Genomic DNA, 18,547 nt, shown 5'->3' with positions numbered 1-18,547 from the left:
CTCTACTCCACGCCTGTAACCCTGGGGGATTCTGCTCTAGGTCACCAGAGGGATTAGACATCCTTAACCCAGACAAGCTGCAGTAATGGGAAGTTTACCATGTGTCCTTGGACTCAGGGCTCCCTGGAAGCTGGTAACATTAGGAACCAGACTGTAGGTACTGAACACCATGGGCACCGAGTCGTTCTTCCTCACTCCCTCAGGGTTGGCCTGGAGACATCTCTTATCCTCTGACCTCATCTACAATGGGAATTCCAAACTAGCTCATCGGTGTTTGTGAAGATTAAATGAGACCATCGTAAACAAAAAGTAAAAAGGGTACACAGAAAGTATGCAGTACCTATGTACTACCTTCATTTATACGTTAGGTAAAACGACAGCCAGCCAGCTGAATGGTAAAGCATGTTTCCAGAAACAACATTTTTAATGCTCTTTGAGCACAGAAAAACAATAAAAAGACTTTTTTGTTTTGTCTGTGTGAACTATAATGAAATTTCAACTTGTCCTAAAAGAATGTTCCTCCCTTTTTAAAAACTTTCCTACAAAGGCTGGCACAAGTATGTTACATAATTAGGAAGTAAAGATGCAAAGTCTATTGATACGATATTGATAACACCAATTCTGAAAAAATATCATCAAGCAAAAGAACTCTTCAAGGCCAATGATTATTCTGCAAAAGTCATTCAGGTCTGGGTCTGTTGTTTTAAATGTCTATATCCTCTAAGTACAATATATTTCTATTTCCCTTGATGAAATTTAAGTTTAACTAAAATCACTAAAGTTGGCAACAGCAGCAGGAGACCATTTATAAGGCCAGCAGGGCTATTTAATTTTATTAATGAAAAGTTATATAATAGTTTCAGCAAACTACAGAGCTTCTTTCTTATAGTCCTTTAATATTTATAGAAATTTAAAAGAGTTATACTGCTAGATGCTAGAGTTCATTTTGGAAACTGAGAATTTCAATTATCTGACAGCAATCAATTATTTCAGCTCAACTACAGAAATGGCTATGTAAGAGTTATGCTCATCTTTATTCATACTCTTTCATGACAGGTCAACTGTGTCTAGCACTTGACCTAGAAGCTCAAGTAGCTATGACTGAACAAAACCACCCTAAAAGGATCTCAACTCCAAACCACTGAGTCACATCACTGGTGTTTTTGCTTCTAACAGATATACCAAAGAAAAGAAAAACGTAGTAGTCTGTGAACCATGTAAGGGTCCTGCTTATATTAATAGAAAGAGCTGTACTAAACCACTGAAGAACACATATGTACCTTAAAGGAACTGAAGAGCAAGTCTATAACCGAGTTCAAGGAGATGTTCACGGACACCAGGTCAATGTCCAGAAAACGAAATCCCACACCTCCCATGAACTGTAAAATGAAACCTAGAGTATCATATTTCCCTGCATCTCTATTGCATGGAATCTGGGTTTTTCTAAAAGCAGCCATTTTGATTTTTCAAACTGTTACACAGAAAAGCTACTACTATAATTTCCTATAGAAGTATAATTTTCAAATAAATCTTGATTTTTTGGCTTTAATTAAAACTTTTAATTTTAGATTTACAGGACAGTTGCAAAGGTACTATAAAGTTTTCATGTTCCTTTTACCAAATTCCACCTAAAGTTAGCATCTTACATTACCATGGTACATTTGTCTCTGTTAAGAAAAGGATGTTGGTACATTACTATTGACTAAGCTACAGACTTTATCTGGATTTCACCTGTTTTTCCACTAATGTCTTTTTTCAGTCCTGAGATCCAAGCCAGGGCACCACTTTGCATTTAATGATTTCTTTTTAGGACTTTAAGTTCTGAAATATGCCTAACTTGTTCATCTTATTAACAATGTTCTCATTATAATTATTACAGAAAATAAATCTAAGGCTCCCTGGAAAGTGTGATTTATTGGATACCAGAGAATGTTACATTAAATTAATGTAAACATGGTATTTACACTATTTTTACTGAGAAGAATAAAAGGTAAATTGCTTAAGTAAAATATACTCCTTTGCCTATTTTTGTCAGGAACCGATACACTCAAATTATTTAATGTTTCAAATGTATCTTTTCAAAAAATGCTTGGCACTTACCTGTCTCTTAAGGCTCCATAAAAAGTCCTAAGATATGGTGAATCCTTTTCATTAGTCCTGTAATAGAATATAAATCAAATATAAATATTAAATATAATATAAAATGTTATCACAATCATATTCGGATAATCCATTTTTATCAAATATAAGCAACAACTGTATTCCTTTCATCCTCAAATTTCACTCTAAATTATAGTATGGTATTTTTTAAGGTTACAAAAGAACTAATGTGAGGAACAATTTCATAAATGTATTACATCTTTAGTTTAAAAATGAAGGCATGCAAAATTTAATACAAGTTTTAAGATGAATAGAAAATGTTCTAGACAAAAAAGGAGTACCACAATGAATAAAACTGACTAAGAAAAATGCTTCACATTCTTTTCCATGTGCATAATGCTGTGGAAATTACTAACTGGTCACAAACAAGTGAATCACATTGAGGGCACAGCCTTGGTGAGTGGAAAACAGTAACCAGGAGTTGAGGATTAGGAGATTTTTGAGAAGACACGTGCCTGGTAAAGCATCCATGTGTGGCATTTTGACTGAGACAGTCCCAACTTATGTCCATTGTTGCAATGTCCCATCCAATTTATTATTTGTCTTGGATTTTCCACTTCCTGGTGACTTTTAATGAGAGCATTATAGCAAGCCAGAACATTTACTTCCACGCTCTGCCCTGATCTCATTGAGCAGTGTGAGATGCCTGCACCCTTAGCCTAGCTGTCAATTTAGCCTGTGGTTAAATGTGAAGACCCTGAGCAGTAACCCATTGCTGGATGGGCTGTAACTGACATCTCATTCACAGAGTCAGCATCTGAACCATGAGCAGAAAAGGGAAGTGCACTTGGACAGCAGTAGCCAAGAGACGGCTCAATCCTTCCTTCAGTCTTGGGTGGAGGTGGGAGAAATAGTCAATGCTGCTGCCCCAGCTGTAACTACATTGAAGGTATTAATTTAAGAAAAGCAGATGGAAAAAAATGTTTTATACACAATATTGATCTACAAACCATGACTCTTCATTTAGATCAAATGACTGGTCTTGAGATTAATGGTGCTCAGTTCTGATTACAAAGTATCTTGTTTACAAAGTTAATTGACAATTATTATTCTCTTGGCTCTAATAGAGAAGAAATTCACAGTTAAATGATGCCAGCTTTCTATCAGTTGTGAGGAGATATTAATACATCAAATAGAAGAAATCAGTTAATTCCAAAAATGGTTTGACTGTTTTCATCCAATTTATGGAATCAACATAGAGCCTTTGGAAGTTTATTCTGTACTATGTAGTACACCTGACACTGCATAGCTGCTATTCCAATTCAGTTAAGAAGTTCAAAAACAAAGATAAAACTATAGTTAGTTCTCATTAGTCACAGTAATTAAGTTCTACAAAGTCATCATGAACGCTAAATTCAGTTCAGTTCAGTTCAGTCGCTCAGTCGTGTCCAACTCTTTGCGACCCCATGAATTGCAGCATGCCAGGCCTCCCTGTCCATCATCAACTCCCGGAGTTCACTCAAACTCATGTCCATCGAGTCGGTGATGCCATCCAGCCATCTCATCCTCTGTCATCCCCTTCTCCTCCTGCCCCCAATCCCTCCCAGCATCAGGGTCTTTTCCAATGAGTCAACTCTTCGCATGAGATGTTCAAAGTATTGGAGTTTCAGCTTTAGCATCAGTCCTTCCAATGTACACCCAGGACTGATCTCCTTTAGAATGGACTGGTTGGATCTCCCTGCAGTCCAAGCGACTCTCAAGAGTCTTCTCCAACACTACTGAGGAGAGATAAGAAAGCCTTTCTCAGCGATCAGTGCAAAGAAATAGAGGAAAACAACAGAATGGGAAAGACTAGTGATCTCATCAAGAAAATTGAGAGATACCAAGGGAACATTTCATGCAAAGATGTGTTCAATAAAGGACAGAAATGGTATGGACCTAACAGAAGCAGAAGATATTAAGAAGAGGTGGCAAGAATACACAGAAGAACTGTACAAAAAAGATCTTCATGACCCAGATCATCACGATGGTATAATCACTCACCTAGAGCCAGACATCCTGGAATGTGAAGTCAAGTGGGCCTTAGATAATCACAACGGTGTGATCACTCACCTAGAGCCGGACATCCTGGAATGTGAAGTCAAGTGGGCCTTAGAAAGCATCACTACGAGCAAAGCTAGCGGAGGTGATGGAATTCCAGTTGAGCTCTTTCAAATCCTAAAATGATGATGCTGTGAAAGTGCTACACTCAATATGCCAGCAAATCTGGAAAACTCAGCAGTGGCCACAGGACTGGAAAAGGTCAGTTGTCATTCCAATCCCAAAGAAAGGCAATGCCAAAGAATGCTCAAACTACCGCACAATTGCACTCATCTCACATTCTAGTAAAGTAATGCTCAAAATTCTCCAAGCCAGGCTTCAGCAATACGTGAACCGTGAACTTCCACATGTTCAAGCTGGTTTTAGAAAAGGCAGAGGAACTAGAGACCAAATTGCCAACATCTGCTGGATCATGAAAAAAGCAAGAGAGTTCCAGAAAAACATCTATTTCTGCTTTATTGACTATGCCAAAGCCTTTGACTGTGTGGATCACAATAAACTGTGGAAAATTCTGAAAGAGATGGAAATACCAGACCACCTGACCTGCCTCTTAAGAAACCTGTATGCAGGTCAGGAAGCAACAGTTAGAACTGGACATGGAACAACAGACTGGTTCCAAACAGGAAAAGGAGTATGTCAAGGCTGTATTGTCACCCTGCTTATTTAACTTATATGCAGAGTACATGATGAGAAATGCTGGGCTGGAAGAAGCACAAGCTGGAATCAAGATTGCCAGGAGAAATATCAATAACCTCAAATATGCAGATGACACCACCCTTATGGCAGAAAGTGAAGAGGAACTCAAAAGCGTCTTGATGAAAGTGAAAGTGGAGAGTGAAAAAGTTGGCTTAAAGCTCAACATTCAGAAAACGAAGATCATGGCATCTGGTCCCATCACTTCATGGGAAATAGATGGGGAAACAGTGGAAACAGTGTCAGACTTTATTTTGGGGGGCTCCAAAATCACTGCAGATAGTGACTGCAGCCATGAAATTAAAAGACGCTTACTCCTTGGAAGGAAAGTTATGACCAACCTAGATAGTATTTTTAAAAGCAGAGACATTACTTTGCCAACAAAGGTCCATCTAGCCAAGGCTATGGTTTTTTCCAGTGGTCACATATGGATGTGACAGTTGGACTGTGAAGAAAGATGAGTGCCGAAGAATTGATGCTTTTGAACTTTAACTAGCAAACACCAAACTACTGCTCTTAGAGGAAACACAGAGTTAGGTTCCTGTGAGCCTCTGGCTACAACAGTTTCATCAATTAATCAACAAAACCTTGTGTTTTACATGTTTCTATATAAAGACACTATATTTAATATATATTATTGATTCATTAACACTGAACTCAGAGTCCATAGCACTAACTCATGCCTGAATAAAGCTTATTTAAGACATGTATCGGAGAAGGCAATGGCACCCCACTCCAGTACTCTTGCTTGGAAAATCCCATGGACGGAGGAGCCTGTTAGGCTGCAATCAATGGGGCCGCTAAGAGTCGGACGCTAGTGAGCGACTTCACTTTCACTTTTCACTTTCAAGCATTGGAGAAGGAAATGGCAACCCACTCCAGTGTTCTTGCCTGGAGAATCCCAGGGACGGGGGAGCCTGGTGGGCTGCCGTCTATGGGGTCACACAGAGTCGGACACGACTGAAGAGACTTAGCACAGCATAGCAAGACATGTATTTTCTCTGTAAAATACATCACATAGTAGCCTTCTCGCACTTAGGAACACTGTATATAGCACTTCAACAGTATGCCTTGGAGCTACTGTAAACAGTGAAATCACCAAAAAAGAAAAGAAAAAAATGGCACCCTGAAAGGTGTATACTGTGAGAGTGTGAGAGCTGAAAGAAACCTTTGCTTTACCTGAGCTGGGAACAAGTAGGTTGAGCAACTCAAATTTTCTGTTGCTGCTAAGTCACTTCAGTTGTGTCCAACTCTGTGTGACCCCAGAGATGCAGCCCACCAGGCTCCCCCGTCCCTGGGATTCTTCAGGCAAGAATACTGGAGTGGGTTGCCATTTCCTTCTCCAATGCATGAAAAGTGAAAAGTGAAAATGAAGTCGCTCAGTCGTGTCTGACTCTTAGCGACCCCCATGGACTGCAGCCTACCAGGCTCCTCCATCCATGGGATTTTCCAGGCAAGAGTACTGGAGTGGGGTGCCACGTTACTATGGCCCTAAATAACCAGAAAAGGGCCAAGAATACTGCTTTGAGGGTTTCAATTAATTTTTTTGTGAGCAGGGAGAATTCACAAAATGGAAATCGTAAATAATGAGCAGACACTGTATTTGATTTTACAGTGATAACACAAACTTTGGTTGAGCACACTATCACAGAGTAAAAATCAATGTTCTTATTAATTTATAAAGCACAGAACAGAAACTAGCTTGAATATGGTTGTGATTAACACCTAATTCACAACCATACCATGTAAATGGCAATATATGACGTTTAAGTAGATGCAAACACATCCCACAATTACATTCACCAAAGACAGTCTACCAAACAACACTGACAAATATTTATATATATACACACACACACACACAGTTAAAGAAAGTGAACTAGAATATTTTTTGACAAATATGATGTTGAATAAAAACTACTCCAACGTGGCAGTACATATTTTCTCTTTTTGCTATCAGTTCAGTTGCTTAGTCAAGTCCGATTCTTTGTAGCCCCCTAGACTACAGCACGCCAGGTTTTCTTGTCCATCACCAACTCCCAGATTTTATTATGAAGCCAATATTTAAAGTGCTCAACTGAAAAAAATTCCACGCTATTGATGATTTTACTGAGTTTTAAAAACCAATCTTTAAGGTTTTTAAAACTCAGTAAAATCATCAATAGCGTGGAATTTTTTTCAGTTGAGCACTTTAAATATTGGCTTCATAATAAACATATGGACAAGAGGGAAGGGGGGTGGAGTGAATTGGGAAATCAGGATTGATGTTTATATACGCTACTATGTATAAAATAACTAATGAGAACCTACTGTATAGCACAGGGAACTCTACTCAATGCTCTGTGGTGACCTAAATGGGAAGGAAATTCAAAAGATAGGGGATATATGTACATGTGTGGCTGGTTTACTTTGCTGTACAGTAGAAACTAACAATACAGAAAAGCATCTATACTCCACTAAAAATTTTAAAAATAAATATTGGCTTCATTTTGTTCAGTTAGTTGGAAATCTTTAATTCAGATTTAATCTACACAGAGAACCAGGGCTTTTTACTTAGATATGTTTATATTTTGTACCAGGATAAAATGGATTTCAAATGCTGACAATCTATTAACAGCAGCATCTAAATTTGGTAAAATGTTCAAAAAAGATTTCTAACTTTTTTGTCAGATACAACTTATCTGACAAGTTTTCTCTTGTAAAAATTTCATTGAATAAAGGTACTCTAAATAGAGTAAAAAAAGACTGTGCCTATGAAAATATACGGGCTAGAATATTTTCATGTTAAACTATTTAAAAAAATAATTTACAATGACCCCAATTAAGTAGAATTTGCTTTAACTTACCAGGTACCTTAGTACCTACACAGATGTTATACTCTCAAAGTTAAAAATTTATGATTTACAGCAAGTAATAACTATTGAAAAAATAAACAATTTCAAGCTTGGTAATCAAAAATGAAACTGTGAAGACTACAATTTTAGGAAACAAAAATAATACAACCATGTTTCAAAACTACATTTCTTTCAGAAAAATACAGAGACCCAGGACTACAAACAAATTACGATGAAGAAACTAAATAATGCATATGAACTTTTACTGAGAATTCTATTTATGTTCTTTTTAAAGTTGAAAAAATTCAGCATGAAACAGTTTTGTTTTGCTTTGACATTTGTCTCAATGATTTGGGTTTTTTATATTAACATGGAAATATGTTAATATTTTTCAGAAATAAATTTATTTTAAAATAACTTCTTCAGTCAGTTCAGTTCAGTCACTCAGTCATGTCCAACTCTTTGTGACCCCAAGAATCGCAGCACGCCAGGCCTCCCTGTCCATCACCAACTCCCGGAGTTCACTCAGACTCACGTCCATCGAGTCAGTGATGCCATCCAGCCATCTCATCCTCTGTCGTCCCCTTCTCCTCTTGACCCCAATCCCTCCCAGCGTCAGAGTCTTTTCCAATGAGTCAACTCTTCGAATGAGGTGGCCAAAGTACTGGAGTTTCAGCTTTAGCATCATTCCTTCCAAAGAACACCCAGGACTGATCTCGTTCAGAATGGACTGGTTGGATCTCCTTGCAGTCCAAGGGACTCTCAAGAGTCTTCCCCAACACCACAGTTCAAAAGCATCAATTCTTTGGCACTCAGCTTTCTTCACAGTCCAACTCTCACATCCATACACGACCACTGGAAAAACCATAGCTCAAATAAAAATAATCTGTCAATCAACAAATAAAATCATATTATTTCATTATTTTTTAGTACTTATTTTCAGAAAGAATCTTCAGTTTGGGTAATAAATGGTTAACCCAACTGTGGTGGTTAACTTTATGTGTCAACTTGGCTAGTTTGATCTAACACTAGTCTACATGTTGCAGTGAAGGTCCTGTGGATGTGATTAACAATTACAACCAGCTAACTTCAAACAGATTATTCTCCATAATATGGGGGACCTCATCCAAACAGTTTAAGGCCTTAATAGTAAAGACTGAACTTTCCCAAGGAAGAAGCAATTAATTCTGTCTCAAGACCAACAAAGAAACCTTGCCTGAGTTTCCAGTCTGCTGAACTGCCCTGCAAATTCTGACTCAAGGTTACATCATCAACTTTTACCTAAAATTTCTGCCTGTTGGCCTACTCTACAAGTATCACACTTGCTAGCTCCCACAATCATGTGAGCCAGTTCCTTAACATAAAATCTCTTTCTCCCTATCCATCTTTCTTTCTATTTATTGGCTGTGCTGGGTCTTAGATGCAGAATGTGAGGCCATTCAGTGCCAGCATGCGAACTCTAGTTGTGGCATGTGGCCTCTTCCTGGACCAGTAATCGAACCTGTGTTACCTGCACTGGCAGGCAAATTCTTAACCACTCAACCACCAGGAAAGCCCTTTCTTTCTTTCTCTCTTTATTTCTATTGTGTATCTATCATCTGTCTATCAGTCTATCTACCTATCATCTATCTATCGTGCACTCACAAAAGCTATGATAGCATAGACAGCTATATCTCCTGCTACTTGCATTTCTCTGCACAACCAAATACACTAGGTAAGAGACCATCAGAAGTGTCAAGCACCTCCACCCCATGGAAGCTACTCCCTGATAAAAGTAGAAAATGAAAGTTTCATCTCAGGAAGCATGCAGTCAAATCATTAACAGTACCTTTAAAGAAGAATAAAATCTCAGATTTTAGGGCCACATCTTTCTATACCAGAATGATACCAGATAACCCAACAACCCAGGTTTTAAGGAACAAGGTTATGTCTTCCTTCTCTTTTTCATCACCGTTCTAACAGGAAGTCTGAGAAAGATAAAGTGTTCTAAAGTGCTACTTGGCAAACATTTCATTTTGCTAAACAAACAATGTCTCAGAAGACATTGTCAGTCCTAAGTGCTATAAAGATGGTGACAGAACATAAAAAATGTGTTTTTTTAATGTTTTCAATAATCATGTTTTCAGTAGTATTACTGTTGTCATTCTGAGATTGCTGCATGTGTAATATGGGATAAAAATGAGTGATTATGGGATTTTCTAATTCTATAATTACTTAAATCTTTCAAAACCAGGATTCTTGGCATAGACAAAAGGAGATGTAAAAGGAAGATTCAATTGCACTGTAGTCTAGAGTTTTATTGGAAGCATCAATATGAACATGTGAGGTATTTTATTGTATCTTAAATATGTGCGTATATTTCTGAGCTCTGATGACCGAAAAGGCCTATAAAGACCAAACCAGCATCACTGAGCATTCCTTAAGAGACCAGAGCTTCTTAGAGAAATGGCTAATTCTGGGACTCAGGAGCCAATTTCAAAAGGCTTCCACTGGGCAAAGATGGAATAATTTGAGCTTCATTAATGACAATAATTGAGATGGATTAAAACTCATCAAATATGTTTAATTCTAAGAATTTATGATTTTTTTAAAAAAATTGGTCACTTTCAAGAAATGATAGAGAACCAATTACATATCTTAAAAACCATTAAGTCAAAGAAAAACCGCAAGAATTTGTCCTGCCTTTCCTTTATGAACTGTAATACCTAAATTCTTTCAACTAGGATAGCATTCGCAACACACACATCTAATGGTAATGAGTAAAAGTCTAACTGGCTATGAGGGTATAAGCACAGCTTTAAAACAACAAGTGGTTTATATTAACCAAGGGGTGACCCTTAAGTAGTGAAGGTAAAAGAAAAAAACAAGAAAATAAATTTGAGTACAGGCATCCAATGCTGTCCACTGAGGGAAATACCTTCACGTTGTCAGTTCAGCCAAGTCAGTAAAAAATACATAAATAACTAAGCAAACAACATTAACCCCCAGCTCCAAGGTGATAAGTCCACAGAGTTGCTATGTGTTATTTAAATTTTCCAGTTTTCAACAAATATGGCAAAATGTGCAAAGAAACAGAAAACCCATTTGCAGGAAAGAAGACAGGCAATATAAATTGATTTTAAAGGGGCTAGATGTTAGACTTAACAGATACAGACTTCAAATCAGCTATTATAATAAGTTGGGCTTCCCTGATAACTCAGTTGGTAAAGAATCCGCCTGCAATGCAGGAGACCCCATTTGATTTCTGGGTTGGGAAGATGTGCTGGAAAAGGCTAAGCCACCCACTCCAGTACTTCTGGGCTTCCCTTGTGGCTCAGCTGGTAAAGAGTCTGCCTGCAATGCAGGAGACCTGAGTTCGATCCCTGGGTTGGAAAGATCCCCTGGAGAAGGGAAAGGTTACCCATTCCAGTATTCTGGCCTAGAAAATTTCATGGACTGTATAGTCCATGGGGTCGCAAAGAGTTGGACACCACTGAGCAACTTTCAGTTTCACATAGAACTAAAGGAAATCATGTAAAAAGAATTAAAAGAAAGTACAATGAATATCAATAAAGATATAAAAATGATAAAAAAAGAGCCAAATAGAAAATCTGAAATTGTACAATAACTGAAGAAGTACAATAACTGAAGTGGAAAATTCACTGTAGGAACTCAACAGCATACATGAGTCAATAGATATTGTACAATTTGAAGGATGGACCGAAAAAAATGAAAGGAGTGAACAGACCATCACAGAAAAAGAGAAAGGGGCAGAAAAAAGATTTAAATAAAGGCTGAAATCTTCCCAAATTTGATGAAAACATTAGTAATCTATACATTAAGAAGTTCAACAAACTCCAAACCAGATAAATATAAAGAGATATACACCCAGACAAAATATAATCAAAGTGTTAAGAAAAAAGAAAAAAATCTTGAAATTAGCAAGAGAAAAATGACTCATCACATAAAAGGGATACCAATAAGACTAACAGCTGACTGACTTATCATCAGAAGCAGAAGAAACTAGAAGGCAGTAGGACTGAGTATTCAAAGTGCTGAAGATAAAACACTGTGAATTAAGATCTTATGTCTAACAAAACTCTCTCTCATCTATGAAGGTGAAAGCAACACATTCCCAGAAAAACAAAAACTGAGAGAATGTGTTGCTAGAAGATCTATTTTATAAGAAATACTGGAGAATTCTTCAGGCTGAAAGCAAATGACACCAAATGGTAATTTGAATCCACACAAAAAACAAGACTGCCAATAAAGGTAATTATGTAAAACTATAACTATACATTTCCTTCCCTTCTCTTAACTGATTTAAAGAGCAACTCAATAAAACAATAAGCATACAATTGTATTGTTGGGCTAATAAGATATAAAGTTTTATATATTTGATAAAAAAAAAAGAAGCAGAGATGAGAGCAAAGCTGCATTAGAGAAGGAAATAACACCAGATGGTAACTTAAATCCACAGAATACATGAAGCAAATGAAAAATAGAAAAATTATTGTAACTCCATAAATATGTACCTATTCTCCTTACTTCTCTTAGCTGCTTTAAAAGACTTAAGTTTTTTTTTAAAGATTTATATAAAGTAAAAATTATAACAATATGTTGTTGGGTTTCTAAAATATACAGACATAATATGAATAACAAGAGTAGCAAAAGAGGGGGGAAAGAAACAGCTATACTGAAATGTCTTTTGCTGAAACTAGGTAAATATCAGAAGTAGATTCTTTTAAGATCTGTATAGAAAGTCCTAGAACAAACACTAATGAAATAATTCAAAATGTTTAATTTTAAAATTATTAAAGGAGCTAAGACACCACACTGGAAGAGATTCGCTTATTTAAAAACGGTATTCTTCACAGAGCTAGAACAAATAATTTCACAATTTGTATGGAAGTACAAAAAACCTCGAATAGCCAAAGCTATCTTGAGAAAGAAGAATGGAACTGGAGGAATCAACCTACCTGACTTCAGGCTCTACTACAACGCCACAGTTATCAAGACAGTATGGTACTGGCACAAAGACAGAAATATAGATCAATGGAATAAAATAGAAAGCCCAGAGATAAATCCACGCACATATGGACACCTTATCTTTGATAAAGGAGGCAAGAATATACAATGGATTAAAGACAATCTGTTTAACAAGTGGTGCTGGGAAATCTGGTCAACCACTTGTAAAAGAATGAAACTAGACCACTTTCTAACACCATACACAAAAATGAACTCAAAATGGATTAAAGATCTAAACGTAAGACCAGAAACTATAAAACTCCTAGAGGAGAACATAGGCAAAACACTCTCTGACATATATCACAGCAGGATCCTCTATGACCCACCTCCAAGAATATTGGAAATAAAAGCAAAAATAAACAAATGGGACCTAATTAAACTTAAAAGCTTCTGCACATCAAAGGAAACTATTAGCAAGGTGAAAAGACAGCCTTCAGAATGGGAGAAAATAATAGCAAATGAAGCAACTGACAAACAACTAATCTCAAAAATATACAAGCAACTCCTACAGCTCAACTCCAGAAAAATAAATGACCCAATCAAAAAATGGGCCAAAGAACTAAACAGACATTTCTCCAAAGAAGACATACAGATGGCTAACAAACACATGAAAAGATGCTCAACATCACTCATTATCAGAGAAATGCAAATCAAAACCACTATGAGGTACCATTTCACACCAGTCAGAATGGCTGTGATCCAAAAGTCTACAAATAATAAATGCTGGAGAGGGTGTGGAGAAAAGGGAACCCTCTTACACTGTTGGTGGGAATGCAAACTAGTACAGCCACTATGGAGAACAGTGTGGAGATTCCTTAAAAAACTGGAAATAGAACTGCCTTATGATCCAGCAATCCCACTGCTGGGCATACACACTGAGGAAACCAGAAGGGAAAGAGACACGTGTACCCCAATGTTCATCGCAGCACTGTTTATAATAGCCAGGACATGGAAGCAACCTAGATGTCCATCAGCAGATGAATGGATAAGAAAGCTGTGGTACATATACACAATGGAGTATTACTCAGCCATTAAAAAGAATACATTTGAATCAGTTCTAATGAGGTGGATGAAACTGGAGCCTATTATACAGAGTGAAGTAAGCCAGAAGGAAAAACATAAATACAGTATACTAACGCATATATATGGAATTTAGAAAGATGGTAACAATAACCCGGTGTACGAGACAGCAAAAGAGACACTGATGTATAGAACGGTCCTATGGACTCTGTGGGAGAGGGAGAGGGTGGGAAGATTTGGGAGAATGACATTGAAACATGTAAAATATCATGTAAGAAACGAGATGCCAGTCCAGGTTCGATGCACGATACTGGATGCTTGGGGCTAGTGCACTGGGACGACCCAGAGGGGTGGTATGGGGAGGGAGGAGGGAGGAGGGTTCAGGATGGGGAACACATGTGTGCCTGTGGCGGATTTATTTTGATGTTTGGCAGAACTAATACAATTATGTAAAGTATAAAAATAAAAAAAAATTAAAAAAAAAAAAAAGAACAAAGAAAGGCATAAGACCTATGGAAAACAAAAAGCAAAATGGCAGGTTTAAATCAAACCATATCAATAATATTAAATGTGAACAGGTTAAACAATCCAACCAAAAGTTGGAGATTATCTCATTGCATTTAAAAATTGCACCATATGTTGTTTATAGGAGACACATTTTAGGTTTGATGAAAGTAGAAAGATACATAGTAACACACTATGCAAACAGCAACCATAGGAGAATCAGACAAAACAGACTTTAAAACCACAACAATAGCAAAGAAGAACTGAAAGAATAAACAATTCAAAAATTATAATGAGAGATTTCTTTATCCCATTTCAATACTGGATAGAACAACCAGGAAGAAAATCAATAGAGAAATAGAAGATTGGAATAAAACTATAAGCCAACTAGACCTGCCAGATCTCTGTACACTTCACCCAACAACACAGTATACATTCCAATCAAGTGTACATTAAACATTCTCTAAAACAGACCATACTCTAGACCATGAACAGCCCTCATAATTTAAAGTGATTAATATCACGTCAAGAATGTTCTATGACCACAATGGAATGCGTATCAGAAATCAGTAACAGAAGGAAATTCTGGAAATTCACAAATACATGGAAATAAAACAATATACTGGTAAATAACCAATGAACCAAAGAAGAAATCATAAAGGAAATTAGAAAACACCCTGAGATGAATGAAAGTTAAAATACAACATACCAAAATTCATGGGGTATAGATAAACCCAGGCTTCAGCAATATGTGAACCGTGAACTTCCTGATGTTCAAGCTGATTTTAGAAAAGGCAGAGGAACCAGAGACCAAATTGCCAACATCCGCTGAATCATGGAAAAAGCAAGAGAGTTCCAGAAAAACATCTATTTCTGCTTTATTGACTATGCCAAAGCCTTTGACTGTGTGGATCACAATAAACTGGAAAATTCTGAAAGAGATGGGAATACCAGACCACCTGATCTACCTCTTGAGAAATTTGTATGCAGGTCAGGAAGCAACAGCTAAAACTGGACATGGAACAACAGACTGGTTCCAAATAGGAAAAGGAGTTCGTCAAGGTTGTATATTGTCACCCTGTTTATTTAACTTATATGCAGAGTACATCATGAGAAACGCTGGACTGGAAGAAACACAAGCTGGAATCAAGATTGCCAGGAGAAATATCAATAAACTCAGATATGCAGATGACACCACCCTTATGGCAGAAAGTGAAGAGGAACTCAAAAGCCTCTTGATGAAAGTGAAAGTGGAGAGTGAAAAAGTTGGCTTAAAGCTCAACATTCAGAAAACGAAGATCATGGCATCCGGTCCCATCACTTCATGGGAAATAGATGGGGAAACAGCGGAAACAGTGTCAGACTTTATTTTTCTGGGCTCCAAAATCACTGCAGATGGTGACTGCAGCCATGAAATTAAAAGACGCTTACTCCTTGGAAGGAAAGTTATGACCAACCTAGAGAGCATATTCAAAAGCAGAGACATTACTTTGCCAACAAAGGTTCGTCTAGTCAAAGCTATCGTTTTTCCTGTGGTCATGTAGGGATGTGAGAGTTGGACTGTGAAGAAGGCTGAGCGCCGAAGAATTGATGCTTTTGAACTGTGGTGTTGGAGAAGACTCTTGAGAGTCCCTTGGACTGCAAGGAGATCCAACCAGTCCCTTCTGAAGGAGATCAGTCCTGGGTGTTCTTTGGAAGGAATGATGCTAAAGCTGAAACTCCGGTACTTTGGCCACCTCATCGGAAGAGTTGACTCACTGGAAAAGACTCTGATGCTGGGAGGGATTGGGGTCAAGAGGAGAAGGGGACGACAGAGGATGAGATGGCTGGATTGCATCACTGACTCGATGGACGTGAGTCTGAGTGAACTCCGGGAGTTGGTGATGGACAGGGAGGCCTGGCGTGCTGCGATTCATGGGATCGCAAAGAGTCGGACACGACTGAGAGACCGATCTGATCTGATAGATAAAGAAAGCAGTGCTTAGAGAAATTTTATAGTTGTAAATGCTGATATTAGAAAAGAAGAATGAGGAGGAGGAGCCAAGATGGCGGAAGAGTAGGACGGGGAGAACACTTTCTCCCCCATAAATTCATCAAAAGAGCATTTAAACGTCGAGTAAATTCCACAAAACAACTTCTGAATGCCGGCAGAGGACATCAGGCACCCAGAAAAGCAACCCAACTCTTCGAAAGGAGGTAGGAAAAAATATTAAAAACAAAAAAAAAGAGACAAAAGAGGGAGGGACGGAGTTCCGTCCCGGGAAGGGAATCTTAAAAAGAGAAACGTTTCCAAACATCAGGAAACCTTCTCACTGCCGAATCTGTGCCGAGCTTTGGAAGCACAGAGGGCAACATAACAGGGAGAAAAAATAAATAAACAATTTAAAACTCACAGATTGCGAGCCCTACGGTAACTCCCCCAGCAGAGAAGCAGCGCAGACGCCTGCATCCGCCATTAGCAAACTGGGGCTGGGCAGGGAGGCGCGGCGTGGGCTGCATCGCTGAGAGTAAGAATCTGGCCTGAATACCCTGAGCGCTATCTGAGCGAAATAATTTGGGCTAGCAAACCAGACTGTGGGATACCTACCACGCGAAAAGCCAGCCCTAACCTAAGACCGCCAGGCCCGCGCACGGAACAAAGGACTGAACAGAGATAGCTGGCTGCAGACCTTCCCCCTCCGGTGACAGGCAGCCAGAGCCGGAAGGGGGCAATCGCAGCCCCAGAGAGACATTATCTATAAAACTGTAAGCAGGCTTCTTTGCTAACTAAAACTTCTTGGGGGTCTGGACGGTCAACATCTGCCTGAGAAGGTGCGCCGGTTTTACATCCAGATAACCGAGTGGCGGGGAGGCGATAAGTCGCAGCATTGGCGCTCGCCTGGGAAGAGCAAATTGGCGCTCGGACCTGGGAAGAGCACAAAACGCAGGCCCAACTGAGTCTGCGCCTCTGAGGACTACCCGAGTGCCTGAACCTGAGCGGCTTGGACCTGGGAGGTGCATGCAGCCCAGGGCCAGCCTCGGATTGTTCCCGGCGGAACAACCTAGAGTCCGAGCAGTGTGGACAGGGAGGCTACACGCGCCGTGAGCGGGGGCAGACCCAAGGGTGGCTGAGGCACTGCGAGCCCACGCCAGTGTTATTTGTTTGCAGCATCCCTCCCTCCCTCCCTCCCCACAGCGCGACTGAACAAGTAAGCCTAAAAAAAAAAAAAAAGAAAAAAAAGTGTCCTCCACCGTGCCCTTTGAGTCAGGGCGGAAACCAGATACTGAAGAGACTAGCAAACAGAAGAAGATATAACAGAGGGAAACGCCTTGGAAGCTACAGGCAATAGATCAAAACCCTGTGGTTACTACGGACTACATAGGAAGGGGCCTATAGATCTTGAGAAATATAAATCTGACCAAGGAACTAGCCAAAAATGAACTGAACCCACAACACCCACCAAAAAAAAAAAAAAAAAAAGTCCTAGATATATTTTTATTATTTTTACGATCATTCTTTCTTTTTTTTTTAATTAAAAAAAAAATTTTTTTAAGTCCTCTATTGTTCCTTTAATTTTCACCTTTATATCCTATTACTTTGCAAAAAAAAAAAAAAAAAAGACCCTATTTTTTTCTTCTTCAGCAAACTTCATATATATGTATTTTATAATTTTTTGACCTTGTTTTTTTTTTGTTTGTTTTTGTTTTTTTCTTCTTTTCTTTAACATTATATTTTTGAAATTCTAAACTCTACTCTAGATTTTTAATTTTCGCTTTTTGGTATATGTTATCAATTTTGTACCTATAGTTTTTTTTTTATATAATTTCTGTGACTTTTTTTTTTTTTTTCTTCTTCTCTGTTTCTTTCTCTTCTTCTTTTATATAACATTGTATATCTGAAATTCCAAACTTTACTCTAGATTTTTAATTTATGCTTTTTGGTATTTGATATCGATTTTGTACCTGTATTTTCTTTATAATTTTTGTGACATTGTTTGTATTTGTTTGTTTTCTCTCTTTATTTTTCTTCTTCTTTTTTTTTTTTTTTTTTAACATTGTATTTTTGAAATTCCAAACTCTACTCTAGATTTTTAATTTTTGCTTTCTGGTATTAGTTATCAATTTTGTACTTGTACTTTCTTTATAATTTTCGTGACCTTGTTTGCTTTTGTTTGTTCGTTTTTTCTCTCTTTCTTTTCCTTCTTCTTTTCTTTAACATCGTATTTTTGAAATTCCAAACTCTACTCTAGATTTTTAATTTTCGCTTTCTGGTATTAGTTATCAATTTTGTACCTGTACTTTCTCTATAA

The 18,547-nt window shown here is 38.0% G+C and overlaps 1 protein-coding gene across 14 annotated transcripts in view; it reads right to left on the bottom strand.

Moving 5' to 3' along the window:
- ZNF438 (zinc finger protein 438) overlaps positions 1-18,547 on the bottom strand; it is a 216,643-nt gene that overhangs the window by 137,648 nt on the left and 60,448 nt on the right. For all 14 annotated transcript variants that reach the window (XM_070800930.1, XM_019973152.2, XM_070800929.1 and 11 more), the window contains one exon: positions 2,101-2,157. The gene's annotated coding sequence lies outside the window, so the exon portion shown is untranslated. The remainder of the gene's footprint in view (positions 1-2,100; positions 2,158-18,547) is intronic.

The sequence above is a fragment of the Bos indicus genome, chromosome 13, assembly GCF_029378745.1.
Source record: "Bos indicus isolate NIAB-ARS_2022 breed Sahiwal x Tharparkar chromosome 13, NIAB-ARS_B.indTharparkar_mat_pri_1.0, whole genome shotgun sequence".
NCBI classification, from domain to species: Eukaryota; Metazoa; Chordata; class Mammalia; order Artiodactyla; family Bovidae; genus Bos; species Bos indicus.
This window is presented reverse-complemented; position numbering and strand designations above follow the sequence as displayed.